Source organism: Staurois parvus, unplaced genomic scaffold (assembly GCF_062004578.1).
Source record: "Staurois parvus isolate SC_StPar_1 unplaced genomic scaffold, SC_StPar_1.0 ptg001642l, whole genome shotgun sequence".
NCBI classification, from domain to species: Eukaryota; Metazoa; Chordata; class Amphibia; order Anura; family Ranidae; genus Staurois; species Staurois parvus.
Genome location: NW_028319438.1, coordinates 1,673,647 through 1,688,818, shown reverse-complemented (window position 1 = coordinate 1,688,818; position 15,172 = coordinate 1,673,647). Strand labels below are relative to the sequence as shown.

At 39.2% G+C, this 15,172-nt stretch overlaps 1 protein-coding gene across 1 annotated transcript in view; it reads right to left on the bottom strand.

Annotated features, from left to right (window-relative positions):
- The window catches only part of LOC149434909 (diacylglycerol O-acyltransferase 2-like), a 56,279-nt gene extending 52,618 nt beyond the window's left edge, over positions 1-3,661 (bottom strand). Inside the window, exon 1 of the mRNA XM_089663219.1 lies at positions 3,540-3,661. The gene's annotated coding sequence lies outside the window, so the exon portion shown is untranslated. The remainder of the gene's footprint in view (positions 1-3,539) is intronic.
- Positions 3,662-15,172: the final 11,511 nt, after the last annotated feature.

Here is a 15,172-nt window from a genome sequence, read left to right as displayed (position 1 = left end):
CCTGAGAGGCAATCGGATATTCCCTGGATCAACTTTACCTAAAAATGTTATATCCAGTTATATTCTGTGTATCTAAGAAACAATCCAGGACTTTTATAACGCAATCCACTGAGCTGGCCAGAACCAACTCTTGAGGGAGTCTATTCCACATTTTCACAGCTCTCACTGTGAAAAAACCTTTCCGTGTTTGGAGATTACATTTCGTTTCCTCCAGACTTAAAGAGCACACCCGTGTCCTCTGTGATGACCTCAGGGGGAATAACTACATCGAGTTCACTATATGAACCAATGATGTATCTATACATGGAGATCATATCCCCCCTTATGTATTATACATGGAGATCATATCCCCCCTTATGTATTATACATGGAGATCATATCCCCCCTTATGTATTATACATGGAGATCATATCCCCCCTTATGTATTATACATGGTGATCATATCCCCCTTATGTATTATACATGGAGATCATATCCCCCCTTTATGTATTATACATGGAGATCATATCCCCCCTTTTATTATACATGGTGATCATATCCCCCTTATGTATTATACATGGAGATCATATCCCCCCCTTATGTATTATACATGGAGATCATATCCCCCCTTTTATTATACATGGTGATCATATCCCCCCTTATGTATTCTACATGGAGATCATATCCCCCTTATGTATTATACATGGAGATCATATCCCCCTTATGTATTATACATGGAGATCATATTCCCCCTTATGTATTATACATGGAGATCATATCCCCCCTTATGTATTATACATGGAGATCATATCCCCCTTATGTATTATACATGGAGATCATATCCCCCCTTATGTATTATACATGGAGATCATATCCCCCCTTATGTATTATACATGGAGATCATATCCCCCCTTATGTATTATACATGGTGATCATATCCCCCCTTATGTATTATACATGGAGATCATATCCCCCCTTATGTATTATACATGGAGATCATATCCCCCTTATGTATTATACATGGAGATCATATCCCCCTTATGTATTATACATGGAGATCATATCCCCCCTTATGTATTATACATGGAGATCATATCCCTCCCTTATGTATTATACATGGAGATCATTTCCCCCCTTATGTATTTTACATGGAGATCATATCCCCCTTATGTATTATACATGGTGATCATATCCCCCCTTATGTATTATATATGGTGATCATATCCCCCCTTATGTATTATACATGGAGATCATATCCCCCCTTATGTAGTATACATGGAGATCATATCCCCCTTATGTATTATACATGGAGATCATATCCCCCCTTATGTATTATACATGGAGATCATATCCCCCCCTTATGTATTATACATGGAGATCATATCCCCCTTATGTATTATACATGGTGATCATATCCCCCCTTATGTATTATACATGGAGATCATATCCCCCCTTAATCTCCTCTTCTCAAGAAAGAATAAATTCAGTTCCTCTAATCTTTCCTCATAGCTGAGCTCCTCCATGCCTCGTATCAGTTTGGTTGCCCTTCTCTGTACTTTCCCCAGTTCCCCAATGTTCTTTTTGTGAATTGGTGCCCAAAACTGAACTGCATATTCCAGATGAGGTCTTACTAATGATTTGTACCGGGGTAGAATGATATCTCTCTCTGGAGTCTATACCTCTTTTAATACATAGTTACATAGTTAGTCTGGCAGAAGAAAGACAAAGGTCCATCCAGTTCAACCATAGAAAAAAAAAGTTATAATCCTACACCCACAGTTGAGGATTTTGCTCGCTTTAGAAACCATTGTATTTAAAAAGAAAAAATTGCATGTTATTGAGGAGGACAGGAAGGAACAAGGGAAGGCAAAATATAAGGTCACACTAGACCAGCCATTCTCACCCAGGGTTCTGTGGAACCCTAGAGTTTCTCCAGAGGTTGCTCGGGATTCCTTGAACAATGGCTAATCAACCTCCTTTTTGATGGTGCTTGCATAGTTCCAGGGCCAACCACTTGTAGAGCGAACAACATGACACCAATGACCTTTTTAGCTATTTATAAGGGGGGCATTTTGCCACCAATGTAAGCATCAATTTTCCTACAGCCCCACAATGAACTAGTTTTAGCAGGGGTTCCCCGAGACTTGAAAATAATCTCAAGTGTTCCTCTGGGTTAAAAAGGTTGAGAAAGGCTGCACAAGACAAACTATTTGACCATATCAAATACTCTTATGCTGGCCAGGTTAAACAAATGAGCCTTAATTCAATTAAAAGTGATTGCATCATACACAAAACAAATGCAGAAAATGTATTCTTTTTTTTAGAGAAGCCCAGCCAATTAGTCAGTCTTTGAAAACAACTGAATTTATGCCCATTAATTCATTATCAATATTATTTTCTTTAATTTACAATCTTTTTTTTTAGTTATTAAATTTGTGGGTTTTTTCAACAATAAACAATTTATATTTTTAATGACTAAATATAACACTTTATAATTTTTTTAGAAGTTTCTAAGTTTTTTTATTATATATATATATATATATATATATATATATATATATATTTATTACAATTTTTTTGTTATTAAAGTTGTGAAGGTTTTCTTTTTTTTAATAAACATATAACTTTGAATTTGTATGAATAAATATAACAATCTTAGTTTTTTTTAATGTTTCTTTTTCTATTTGTTATTTTTTTTTATTACAATCTTTATTTTTTAGGTATTAAAGTTGTGAAGGTTTTTTTTTTTGGGGGGGGGAGGATTAATAAACAAATAAATTTGTATTTTTGATGATTAAATATAACAAGTTTAGTTTTTTTGTATGACTAAATATAACAATCTTAGTTTTTTTTAATGTTTCTTTTTCTATTTGTTATTTTTTTTAATTACAATCTTTATTTTTTAGGTATGAAAGTTGTGAAGGTTTTTTTTTTAGGGGGGGGGATTAATAAACAAATAATTTTGTATTTTTGATGATTAAATATAACAAGTTTCGTTTTTTTTTTTTAATATGTTTATTTTTTTAATAAGATTTTAAGTTATGTTATTTTCTTTTATAACAATCTTTATTTTGTGAAGGTTTTTTTTAATAGAAGAGTGCTCCCAATAACACATAGCAGATCACACAATGATTTAAGGTTTATGTAAATGATCTATTTCCTAATTGATGTGTGTTTAGGGTTGCCACCTCATTCCTTAAACCCCAACACATATTAATGACACAGGTTCTGAGGCTAATGTAATGCATATCAGGCACCAAGTGAGTTTAATTACCACCTTAATCAGCCTCAGAATCTGTGTAATTAATATGTGTTCGGATTTCAAGGGATGAGGTGGCAACCCTATGTGTGTTTAGTCAATGTCAGATGTAGATGCACCATCACGGGATGGTGTGTACGACCAAAGATTTAATGTCAGAGAGCTTTTTTGGGACACATTTTAAAAATATAGTAGTGTGGCTGGAAAATCAGTAACAACTAATAAATATTAGTACATAGCTATAGCATAACCCTGGAACATATCATCCATCTGTACAATACGCATACGCACAGCCTCTTACCTTACGGCAGCTCCTCGTCCCCCTTTATCTTGGAGTGTATGGTGGTGTGCTCAGTGTGTCCCACCTAGGTGCTCATATTGTGTTTCCGCAGATCTGTGTCAGCCCGTGTTTTGTGTTCCTGTGTACACACATCTCCATATCTCCCTATCTGATGCTCTGAACTTTGCTCATGTTACCACGTGGAGGACTGTGACCCTGGTACACATGGAGATTTAACTCTCCTGTCACCAGAATGTCTTTTAAGAGCCAGCAAAGCACAGTGATAAAATATAACCCAGCAGTATATTAAAGTACACTATATTGCCAAAAGTATTGGGCCAGCCCTCCAAATCATTGAATTCAGGTGTTGCAATTGCCTCCATGGCCATAGGTGTATACAATCAAGCACCCGGGCATGCAGACTGCTTCCAGAAACATTTGTGACAGAATGGGTCGCTCTCAGGAGCTCAGTGAATTCAAGCGTGGTCCCGTGATAGGTTGCCAGTCCATCCGTGACATTTCCTGCCTACTAAATATTCCACGCTCAACTGTTAGTGGTATTATAACAAAGTGGAAGCAACTGGGAACAACAGCAACTCAGCCACCAAGTGGTAGGCCACGTCACATGACAGAGCGAGCTCAGCGCACATTGCGCAGAATTCACCAACTGTCTTTAGAGTCAATGGCTAAAGACCTCCAAACTTCATGTGGCCTTCAGTTTATCAGAACAACAGTGCGTAGAGAGCTTCATGGAATGGGTTTGCATGGTCGAGCAGCTGCATTCAAGCCTTACATCAAGCGTCGGATGCAGTGGTGTAAAGCACGCCATCACTGGACTCTAGAGCAGTGGAAACGTGTTATCTGGAGTGACGAATCACGCTTCTCTGTCTAGCAATCTGATAGACATGTCTGGGTTTGGTGGTTGCCAGGAAAACGGTACTTGCCTGACTGCATTGTGCCAAGTGTAAAGTTTGGTGGGGGGGGGGGGATTATGGTCGGGGTTGTATTTCAAGGGCTTGGCCCCTTAGTTCCAGTGAAGGGAACTCTTAAGGCGTCAGCATACCGAGACATTCTGGATAATTTCATGCTCCCAACTTTGTGGGAACAGTTTGGGGTCCAAAAAGACATGGATGAGCGAGTTTGGGGTGGAGGAACTTGACTGACCTGACCTCAACCGCATAGAACACCTTTGGGGTGAAATAGAGTGGAGACTGAGAGCCAGGTCTCCTCCCCCGACATCAGTGCCTGACCTCACAAATGTGCTTCTGGAAGAATGGTCAAACCTTCCCATAGACACCCTCCTAAACCTTGTGGAGGGCCTTCTCAGAAGAGTTGATGCTGTTATAGCTGGAAAGGGCGGGGCCAACTCAATATTGAACCCTACGGGCTAAGACTGGGAGGCCATTAAAGTCCATGTGTGTCTAAATACTTTTGGCAATTAATAATGCATATCCAATGCCCAAATCTTTTGTGCAGAGTGTGGAAGGGTTAGAATCCTTATCAGGTTTTTATTTCTGCCTGTATAAGATTTCTATATTTCTCTCACTGACCATAGAAAGGGATAGGAAATCCAGACTAGAAATCCCTCCCACAGCTTTGTTCTTTGACATTTGAAAATTACAGTCACATGACAAAAAATAAAGATCCTGATACTTGTGTTATAGCTTTGTGAATTGGGCCTTAGAGTGAAACTATGCTCACCTTCTATCCAGTGCTGTTCTGGAACTCCCTGCTAGTTGCTGACATCTTCGGCCAGTCTGCTTCCGAGTACTGATGTCCAGATGTTTCCATATGCCGGGCCGAGATGATGTCACTCCAATGCATGTGCAGAAGTTCAGTCATCTCAGTTCTGACAAATTTGTACATTTGTTAAAGGATGAGTTCACCTTTTGTAACATGTTACATACAAACTCAGGGTAAAATATGTAACATGTTATAAACGTACAAGCCCCCACTCCTTCCCGATCCCCATTGTGACAGCTAGCAGGGAATCTCCGCCCACCCGGCCACGTCATTCATTCATAGTATTCTGGGAAGGAATGAACTACAAGTCCCGACAGCCTTTGCGGCTGTCAGCTTGTAATTCACAATTAACTACCATGGCTCTGTGGAGTGCCGTGATAGTTCATTGATCCTTACTGTCAGACACTCCAGAAACAAAAAAAATGAATTAACATTTTTTTTACCTGCAAAAAATGTGCATTTATTATTTTTTGTAAAAGTTGAACTTATGCTTTAATAAATTGTACATGTAGCACCATACCGTATGTACACCTACTGTCGTTTCTTGTGTACTCCTGTTTGTCTTTGGAGCCTGTTTGCAGCACAATCTTGTAACAAAATCTCCTGGCAATTTTGCCTATATGGTGGCTATGCTTCCTTACAGCACTTGCCTGGTGCTCCATTGTAGCCATCCTGAGTGTCATTCTCCAAGCTGGGACAGTGAAGGTTGGGGAGCAGGGACCAACTGGAGCTATTAGTGTGGGCAAGCACGTACTTTATGGGCTTGGTAAAATGAATCATGGGACATGCAGTCCAGAGGAAAGGAAGTCACCTGATACTGTTAAAGTGGGCATGCATGCACATTATGGGATGGCACAAGAATTCCTGGAACACGTCTCAAAACAGGAGGTCACCTGACCCCCAACACCCCAAGCTCTCCAATCCAGAAGCTCAGGGAAGTGCCACAAGAATAGGACCATCTGTGCAAGTTTTGTGGCTCTGAGGAAGAGGCTGAGTCCTCGAAACATGTCAGCCAGTTGGTCATCCAGGGTTCCATCATTGTGGACTCAGATGCTATATGGATTGAACACCTTTGTTCACTGTGACGTGCCTGTGTTTTATATGTCCATTGTGAGTATGATACCTACTTTTTTATTCTTTCAATAAATATTTTAAATGATAATGTGCTAAGCCGGTGCGCCCTCTTTTTGTTTTTTCATGTGCATTCAAAGCAGGAGGTCACCTGACCCCCAACACCCCAAGCTCCCCAATCGAGAAGCTCAGGGAAGTGCCACAATAATAGGATCATCTGTGCATGTTTTGTGGCTCTGAGGAAAAGGCTGAGTCCTCAAAACGCGTTAGAGAGTTGGTCATCCAGGGTTCCATCATTGTGGACTCAGATGCTATATGGATTGAACACCTTTGTTCATTGTGATGTGCCTGTGTTTTATATGTCCATTGTGAGTATGATACCTACTTTTTTATTCTTTCAATAAATATTTTAAACGATAATGCACTAGGCCGGTGCGCCCTCTTTTTGTTTTTTCATGTGCATTCAAAACAGGAGGTCACCTGACCCCCAATACCCCAAGCTCCCCAATCCAGAAGCTCAGGGAAGTGCCACAAGAATAGGACCGTCTGTGCAAGTTTTGAGTGGGCAACTGTAAGTATTTCGGAAAAAAATAATAGCCTGGCAATTATCAGTAACATGGAGATAAAGAGGAAAATGCTCTACACAGCTTTATTTAGAACAATCTTGTTTCATAAACAACACACAACATTTTACATTGTCATATCTTTATTAACAAAGGGTTTCAGCAATCAATGTTATTACCAAAAAAGGTACAGATATTACATTTAGAATGGCTAGTTGGACCTCATTTATTGGCAATAAACTCCCCCAAATAATTCCTGTGGCTACTGCTGGTTAGAAGGTGTTTTTGGCCCATTTCAGCTGGTAAAAAGTTTTAGGATGTCATGTTCGAATGGCCTGATTCTAATCACACCACAGCATTTCAGTGGGACTGAGGTCAAGACTTAGACTTCACCATTTTTTCAATGCTGAATTTTTCTGTCTGACAACTAATAAGAAGACAGGCACCATAAGCAGCAGAGAAAAGAGCAGCATAGAAGACCTCCTTTATTATTCAGTACGTTGTGCATATAGTGCCTTGAAAAAGTATTCATACCCCTTGAAATTTTCCAAATTTTGTCATTTTACATTCAAAAATGTAAATGTATTTTATTGGAATTTTATGCGATGGACCAACACAAAGTGGCACATAATTGTGAACTGGAAGGAAAATGACAAATGGATTTAAAAAATGTTTTTCTACAAAATAACCCTGCTTTAAACTTTTCCACAACTTTATCCCTGGCCTGTCTGGTGTGTTCCTTGGCTTTCATGATGCTGTTTGTTCACTAATGTTCTCTAACAAACCTCTGAAGGCTTCATAGAACATCTGTATTTATACTTTGATTAAATTACACACAGTTGGACTCTGTTTACTTATGAAAAAAGGGCGCAGCGCTAAAATAAAATAAACCTGATACGTATACATATATAGCGAAAAGAAATATTACAAGGATATGTGATTATTATGTGCCAAGAATTGTGCAAAAAAGCATTAAAAAGTCCTTAAGTAATAGATGAATAATAAAATGGTGATTCAAAAACGTGCGTCTTCCAGTGATCAAATTAATTGAATCATGCACTCACCAGATGCATAATTCAAATATGCATATAGATGATATCCCGATATCCAAGCGGAGTTATCTCAAAATCGGATATGGCATCATAGGATCATCGTCTGGGCACATCTGTCCGTCCAAGTTCTCCTTATGGATCGTGTGTTTCCACACTAAAACACCTCTCAGCTGTCTCCCCAGGTGGCTCTGCGTGTAGTGGACTCAGCAGGGTCCCAAGAAAGAAAGCCAGGATGGTGTGATATCGTTTTAAATGGAAAATTTATTGATCCAAAACAAAGACAAGGACTGAATAAACAAAACTGACCATAAAGGTGTACAAAGATGGCCGCCGCTCCATGCGGTGGCGTGATGTCAGGGGTATGCTGCTCTTTACTGACGCGTTTCGTGCCAAATGCACATATTCATAGGGAGTGTGTTAGCTGACACACTCCCTATGAATACGTGCATTTGGCACGAAACGCGTCAGGGTAAGAGCAGCATACCCCAGACATCACGCCACCGCATGGAGCGGCGGCCATCTTTGTACACCTTTATGGTCAGTTTTGTTTATTCAGTCCTTGTCTTTGTTTTGGATCAATAAATTTTCCATTTAAAACGATATCACACCATCCTGGCTTTCTTTCTTGGGACCCTGCTGAGTCCACTACCCGCAGTGCCACCTGAGGAGACAGCTGAGAGGTGTTTTAGTGTGGAAACACACGATCCATAAGGAGAACTTGGACGGACAGATGTGCCCAGACGATGATCCTATGATGCCATATCCGATTTTGAGATAACTCCGCTTGGATATCGGGATATCATCTATATGCATATTTGAATTATGCATCTGGTGAGTGCATGATTCAATTAATTTGATCACCGGAAGACGCACGTGTTTGAATCACCATTTTATTATTCATCTATTACTTAAGGACTTTTTAATGCTTTTTTGCACAATTCTTGGCACATAATAATCACATATCCTTGTAATATTTCTTTTCGCTATATATGTATATGTATCAGGTTTATTTTATTTTAGCGCTGCGCCCTTTTTTCATATGTTCTTTGTAGAGTCCTTTGGTACCTATTGGCGCATAGCAGCTCCATATCTAGCGCTCACTTTCATTTTCCTTTGACTTTGTTTACTAATTAGGTAACTTCTGAAGGCAATCGGTTCCACTAGATTTTAGTTAGGGGAATCAGAGTAAAGGGGGCTGAATACAAATTCACGCCCCACTTTTGAGATATTTATTTGTAAAAAATGTTGAAAACCATTTCTCATTTTCCTTCCACTTCATAATTATGTTCCACTTTGTGTTGGTCTATCACATAAAATCCCAATAAAATACATTGAGATGTTTGGTTTCTAATATGACAAAATGTGAAAAATTTCAAGGGGCATGAATACTTTTTCAAGGCACTGTACCCTAGGGTGTATTTGATGCATTCTAAAGTGACCTCACAGTCAATATTATTTTGGGATGCCTTAGGTGCTACTTAGCACACCCTAAAGCCCAACTGAACCTTCAGTTTACATCAGATGAATACATTCCACTTGCACAAAAAAGGTGTTTGATGGTGTTTTTTTTCTAAAGCCACAGCCTGCATAGAAAACCCTGTCTACTGACAGCAGCTCCAGAGTGGGTGTTTACTTTCTGTTGGGAAACAGTGGTCTCAATTCAGACTTCAGACACAGCCCCTTCCACAGTAAATATATAGTTCTGCAATAAGCACAGCTCATGCTATCCAAAAGTTGAAGATCTCTGGCTCTTACTTATCAGAAGCATGTCAGACCTCTGCAAGGAGACCACTGTTTCCACATGGAGAGCATGCATCCCACTCTGTGGCAGGTTGGCAGGGGACATAAAAACTGTAAGGCTTTGCACACCTATTTTTGATGCATGTGGGAAGTTCTATTGGTCTTCAAGGAAAAGCCAAACCGATCGTCTACTGTGGTCAAGGTATCTTCTTGGTGCCTAAACTTACACATAACACCAATGCCCACTGTACATTTCCCAAAAAGGTCACCTGCAAATACCAACAATACTTGATATTGCCAGTATGTGGACACCCCCATATGAGACCACTAAGGCTTTGTGATTGGCCGTTCAGGCCCTAAGCATTCTGGGAGGGATGCGAGACTGGCATGTGTTGCCCCATATCAGGAAGTGCCAGGATTTTATATGAGGTTCCATGAGTAAAGGGCAGAGGCACCAATAGTAAGATTATAGGGAGATAATGGGATAATAGGTTTTTTTTAAAAGGGTCAGTGCAGAAATGCTAAATATCTTTGCATCAATATTCTCAACTCCTCCCACCTACCATGTCCTTTACAAGGGGTTCCCACTCTCTCTGTTGGATATTTCACTGCCTTTACATCATGAAAAATAAAGCAGAAGAAGTGAGAGATCCGGAGGAAGAATCTCCCTGCCACTTAGGAGTTCAGCCCAACACAGGTCTATTTACAAATTAAATTTTAGATTTGGATGGACCAGGGGCGGACTGACAAATCATGGGGCCCCCGGGCAATTGGAAGTCATGGGGCCCCTGTGTCCTCACCAACACTCAAACCACAGCCAAAAAAGCCTATGAAAGGTATCAGGGGCATCTCATGGGGCCCCCTACTGACCCTGGGCCCTCGGGCAGTGCCCGAGTGCTCGAATGGTCAGTCCGCCCCTGGGGTGGACTGATCCTTTTGATTAGACCCTTAAAGTACAACTAAAGCTGTTTTTTTTAGTTTTGGATGGAGTAGAGAGGGATTAGAACCCCTGTCAGTTTTTTTTTATGACTGTACTCTATTTATCCTGTGTACAGTTATCACCGAAAGTGTAAGTAAAAGATAATCCCAAGGTTTAGGACAGGGGTGTCAAACTGGCGGACCTCCAGCTGTTGCGAAACTACAAGTCCCATCATGCCTCTGCCTTTGAGAGTCATGCTTGCAACTGTCAATCTTGCAATGCCTCATGGGACTTGTAGATTGGCAACAGCTGGAGGGCCGCCAGTTTGGCACTTGTTGTTTAGGATGTCCCCAGAACAGTAATAGAGGGGAAATCTTCCAAAGGGGACACTATGTTTGGAGACTCCAGTAACGCTTTGGAGGGATTTCCTCTCACTTCCTGTTTTGGCTATGAGACAGGAACCGAAGACAAATCACCCCAATGGGACGCAGATGGCAAAGAAAATATAGCTGGCATGGGTTATAACCCTCCTTTACTCTATCAAAAATGAAAAAATAAAAGCTTTGACTCTTGTTCTACTTTAGTTGTGATCATGTGGCCCCATTTTCAGATAAATCAAAGAACCTCCATACATGGACAGGATTATTACCAGGAAAAGGGGAAACAGGACTATGCACAGGGGTACAGACAGGAAAGAGCAGCGAGAAGCAGAGGGTGACGTCATGGGCAGATCTGTGGAGTTCATATGAAGAGATGGCGTCGTACCTAAAAACAGATAGAAACAAAACTATTTAATGGAACGTTAAACAGGACAGGAGAATAAAGGAGATACCAAATATTTATAGCATTTTCAGCCCACCAAGTGTAAATCAGTTTGTTTTTTATTCCTCCTCAATATGAAATAACTTAATAAAGGAGTTCTTTGACCCCTCACCAGTTCCATATCTTAGACTTTAGGCTCCCCAGATCCTCTTTCTCTGACCCTCAGTTAAAAAGTGGTGAAAGCAATGATGGATCCTAATGCAAATGACTGACAAAAGTGCAGAGAATCGTAAGGAGAAGGTCCTTACCCTACTGTCATTTATTATGCCATTTCTCCAGTAAGGAAGAAGTATAAGGTCTTCACCCTACTGTCATTTATTATACCATTTCCAAATCATGGAAGAATTCTAACATCTTCACCCTACTGTCATTTATTATACCATTTCTCCAGTAAGGAAGAAGTACAAGGTCTTCACCCTACTGTCATTTATTATATCATTTCCCCAGTAAGGAAGAAGTATAAGGTCTTCACCCTACTGTCATTTATTATACCATTTACTTGGTAAAGAAGAGTTATAAGGTCTTCACCCTATTGTCATTTATTATACCATTTCTCCAGTAAGGAAGAAGTGTAAGGTCTTCACCCTACTGTCATTTATTATACCATTTCCAAATCATGGAAGAATTCTAACATCTTCACCCTACTGTCATTTATTATACCATTTCTCCAGTAAGGAAGAAGTACAAGGTCTTCACCCTACTGTCATTTATTATATCATTTCCCCAGTAAGGAAGATGTATAAGGTCTTCACCCTACTGTCATTTATTATACCATTTCCCCAGTAAGGAAGATGTATAAGGTCTTCACCCTACTGTCATTTATTATACCATTTCCCCAGTAAGGAAGATGTATAAGGTCTTCACCCTACTGTCATTTATTATACCATTTCTCCAGTAAGGAAGAAGTACAAGGTCTTCACCCTACTGTCATTTATTATACCATTTCAAAATTATGGAAGAATTCTAAAGTCTTCACCCTACTGTCAATTATTATACCATTGCTCCAGTAAGGAAGAAGTGCAAGATCTTCACCCTACTGTCATTTATTATACCATTTACTCGGTAAAGAAGAGTTATAAGGTCTTCACCCTACTGTCATTTATTATACCATTTCCCCAGTAAGGAAGAAGTACAAGGTCTTTACCCTACTGTCATTTATTATACCATTTCCAAATCATGGAAGAATTCTAACATCTTCACCCTACTGTCATTTATTATACCATTTCTCCAGTAAGGAAGAAGTACAAGGTCTTCACCCTACTGTCATTTATTATATCATTTCCCCAGTAAGGAAGAAGTATAAGGTCTTCACCCTACTGTTATTTATTATACCATTTACTCGGTAAAGAAGAGTTATAAGGTCTTCACCCTACTGTCATTTATTATATCATTTCCCCAGTAAGGAAGAAGTATAAGGTCTTCACCCTACTGTCATTTATTATACCATTTCTCAAGTAAGGAAGATGTATAAGGTCTTCACCCTACTGTTATTTATTATACCATTTCAAAATTATGGAAGAATTCTAAAGTCTTCACCCTACTGTCATTTATTATACCATTGCTCCAGTAAGGAAGAAGTATAAGGTCTTCACCCTACTGTCATTTATTATACCATTTCCCCAGTAAGGAAGAAGTACAAGGTCTTCACCCTACTGTCATTTATTATATAATTTCCCCAGTAAGGAAGAAGTACAAGGTCTTCACCCTACTGTCATTTATTATACCATTTCTCAAGTAAGGAAGATGTATAAGGTCTTCACCCTACTGTCATTTATTATACCATTTCAAAATTATGGAAGAATTCTAAAGTCTTCACCCTACTGTCATTTATTATACCATTGCTCCAGTAAGGAAGAAGTGTAAGGTCTTCACCCTACTGTCATTTATTATACCAATTCAAAATTATGGAAGAATTCTAAAGTCTTCACCCTACTGTCAATTATTATACCATTGCTCCAGTAAGGAAGAAGTGTAAGGTCTTCACCCTACTGTCATTTATTATACCATTTACTCGGTAAAGAAGAGTTATAAGGTCTTCACCCTACTGTCATTTATTATACCATTTCTCAAGTAAGGAGGATGTATAAGGTCTTCACCCTACTGTTATTTATTATACCATTTCTCAAGTAAGGAAGATGTATAAGGTCTTCACCCTACTGTTATTTATTATATCATTTCCCCAGTAAGGAAGAAGTGTAAGGTCTTCACCCTACTGTCATTTATTATACCATTTCCCCAGTAAGGAAGAAGTACAAGGTCTTCACCCTACTGTCATTTATTATACCATTTCCCCAGTAAGGAAGAAGTACAAGGTTTTCACCCTACTGTCATTTATTATACCATTTCTCAAGTAAGGAAGATGTATAAGGTCTTCACCCTACTGTCATTTATTATACCATTTCTCAAGTAAGGAAGATGTATAAGGTCTTCACCCTACTGTTATTTATTATATCATTTCCCCAGTAAGGAAGAAGTGTAAGGTCTTCACCCTACTGTCATTTATTATACTAAGCAAAATGGTAGTGTGACAAGAACACCCCTACCTGGAAAAAGAAGGTTACTAAGTGATCCACGCGGAGTAATATGAATTCAAAAATATTCCAAACAATACTTTATTTGATCACATAGATCATAAGGAGGTTAAACATGAGCACAGTGTACATATGAAAAAAGTAATAAAATCATGTTAAAAAGCACTAGGCGTCTTCAGTTTCGGGTCATCTTAGCAAATAGAGTACCATAAGGCAGAGTTATATAGTGGTGATATAGTTATCCTGGGTTTCCATAGGTTTTCGTCTTGTATTCAAATGAACCATGTATTCAGCAAATGTGTTCCCAATATATGTCAGGTATCTCCTGGTATGAAAAAGCTGGAACACAGAAGTACATAGTATATATATAGAAGTATGAAAACCAAAAAACCAAAAACCATCCAAAATTCACAAAGCCTCCCTCTGCAATAATCAATGGATACTACTATTACCTTCTCAATAGTGAGATTAACAGGCCAACTTCTCAAATGTAGGGACTTCCTGGATAGCCACCCCAAGTGAAACAGGGTCCATAGTACCAAATGATTCTGAGGATATATATAGAAAAATAGTGATACATATAAAGATCATGGGCATCAGGCCACCCTGAAAACAAGACACACATAGAGTGGGTATATTACCATAAATGAAGATCAAGAAGACTTCTGTCGACTTGAAATAGGATCAGGTCCTTGATGCTTTTCCAAGATACATGTGGGGGTGGGGAGCCAGGTAGTCACAATACATGGATTCCAAACACATCAACTGTGTATATAGCGTATAACAGGCCATGCAGGCCTGAGTTTTTATACCCAATAAAGGGTTTCCAAAAATTACTCAAAATGAGAAGATTATTGCTCCATATACTATGTGTATAGCATGTAACAGGCTATACAGGCCTGAGTATTTATACCCAATAGAGGGTTTCCAAAAATTACTCAAAATGAGAGGGTTATTGCGGTTTCATGAGGATATGGCTATGTCACAGCACAACACCTGGGTAGGATAGCGTATATATATATATATATATGTAGATCGTCCTCAAAAGAGGATTTACAAAAAATTCCCCGAATATACAGGGTAAATTAGGCCCATATAGCATGCCCTTTTAATACCATAAATGCTCTATAGATCTCAACAGCCGTAAGCTGAAATAACTTGCCACCGGTGGAAGATAAATTTCCATGAAAGATTGTCGTTTGCGAACCGCTGC